The sequence below is a fragment of the Bison bison genome, unplaced genomic scaffold (genome assembly GCF_000754665.1).
Source record: "Bison bison bison isolate TAMUID 2011002044 unplaced genomic scaffold, Bison_UMD1.0 scf7180017864110, whole genome shotgun sequence".
Taxonomy (NCBI): Eukaryota; Metazoa; Chordata; class Mammalia; order Artiodactyla; family Bovidae; genus Bison; species Bison bison.
Genome location: NW_011494682.1, coordinates 1,076,844 through 1,079,193, shown reverse-complemented (window position 1 = coordinate 1,079,193; position 2,350 = coordinate 1,076,844).

Sequence of the window (2,350 nt, the reverse complement as noted above, 5' to 3'; positions counted from 1 at the left end):
TCTTGCCTGGAAAATCCCATGGGTGGAGGAGCCTGGTGGGCTGCAGTCCATGGGGTCGGTAAGAGTCGGACATGACTGAGCGACTTCACTTTCACTTTTCACTTTCATGCATTAGAGAAGGAAATGGCAACCCATTCCAGTGTTCTTGCCTAGAGAATCCCAGGGATGGGGGAGCCTGGTGGGCTGCCGGCTATGGGGTCGCACAGAGTCAGACACGACTGAAGCAACTTAGCAGCAGCAGCAGCAGCATACTTCATCTTCAAGATGCTGGAGGAGACCACTCAACTCCTTTAAGCGTGGGCTATGCGTAGTAACTTCCTTCCAAAGACTACAGTGTGGAGGGTGGGGGGAAGAGTGACTCTATGGAAGAAAAATCTGACAAATATACCTCAGTCAGGAGATTAAAGTCAATGTCAAAAGTGATAGTCATACTAATAATAGATACCCTTGATGTATAATTAGAATAACACTGTATCTGTGGTCTCTCTCCAAAATACACAACCATCATGTAATCATGGGAAAAACAGGAGATAAATGTCATTTTGAGGGGCTTTTTACAAAATACATGACCAACACTCTTTACAACTGTCAAGGTTATCAGAAACAATGAAAGTGTGAAAAGTGTCGCATCCAAGTGGAACTTAAGGAGACATGATGGCTAAATGCATTGTGGTCTTGTGAATGGGGTTCTGGAACAGGAAAGGACAGTAGGTAAAAACTACGGAAATATGAATAGTTAGCAATAACGCACCAGTATTGATTCAGTAATTTAACAAGCATACCACACTAATATAAAATATCAATAATAGGGAAAACTGAGTTTAGAATATATGGAAATTCTCTGTGCTATCCTCTAAGACAGGAGTCTAAGTATCATGTAATAGTGATTGAGGGAGTGAGGAATTAGAAGGGAAAATCAGAGGGAAAATGACTGTAGCAACATGGAAAATACCTAGAGCATAAATCAATCAGAGCACAGAATGTAAAATGTATCAATCATATTGTAGATAAATAATACTTAAATATGCTTGTGAACAATTCAAATATTCCAGAAATAAATGAGGATACTGATGAAATCTTAGTATCAAGCAGGGAGGTTTTTATTCTTTTATTTATGTTATTTTTATGCAGTACCAATACTAAAATATCAACACTCGATGAGGGAAAAAACATAATTCTGGACATCATCCACAGAAATTATGATCAATTGACCTAGGGTTATTTAGCTTGAAGAATTTGCTTTTATTTATTTATATTTTTAGCAACCCAATCCCTCAGGCCCCAGTGTTTCTCATACCCTAACATGTTTAATAAACAAACTGAAATAGAATGAATGTCAGTACTTTTGGGTAATCTCACCCAGCAGAGCCATGGATTCAGGGAGAAGAGTATAATTAAATATAAAGATCAGAAGGACATGAAGGAACTGATATTATATTGAATTTTGACAAGTGAGTAGGATTCTGGGCTGTAAGAAAAAGAGTGTGGCCTAAAAACGAAATACAGATAGCACAGGCAAGGTAGGAAGGAATGAATGACATACTTTATGTGTTTGGGAAAAAGCAAAAGGGCCCCTCAGGCCACAGGGCGTAAGGGATGGGCAATAAGTCTAGGAAGATCCTGTGTTAGTCACTCGGTCCTATACGACTCTTAGTGAACCCACAGACTGTAGCCCGCCAGGCTTCTCTGTCCATGGAATTCTCCAAGCAAGAATCAGATCAGATCAGATCAGTCGCTCAGTCATGTCTGACTCTTTGCAACCCCATGAATCGCAGCACGCCAGGTCTCCCTGTCCATAACCAACTTCCGGAGTTCACCCAGACTCACGTCCATCGAGTCAGTGATGCCATCCAGCCATCTCATCCTCTGTCATCCCCTCTCCTCCTGCCCCCAATCCCTCCCAGCATCAGAGTCTTTTCCAATGAGTCAACTCTTCACATGAGGTGGCCAAAGGACTGGAGTTTCAGGTTTAGCATCATTCCTTCCAAAGAAATCCCAGGGCTGATCTATTTCAGAATGGACCGGTTGGATCTCCTTGCAGTCCAAGGGACTCTCAAGAGTCTTCTCCAACACCACAGTTCAAAAGCATCAATTCTTTGGTGCTCAGCCTTCTTCACAGTCCAACTCTCATATCCATACATGACCACAGGAAAAACCATAGCCTTTACTAGATGGACTTTTGTTGGACAAGTAATGTCTCTGCTTTTGAATATGCTATCTAGGTTGGGCATAACTTTCCTCCAAGGAGTAAGGGTCTTTTAATTTCATGGCTGCAGTCACCATCTGCAGTGATTTTGGAGCCCCCAAAAATAAAGTCTGACACTGTTTCCACTGTTTCGCCATCTATTTC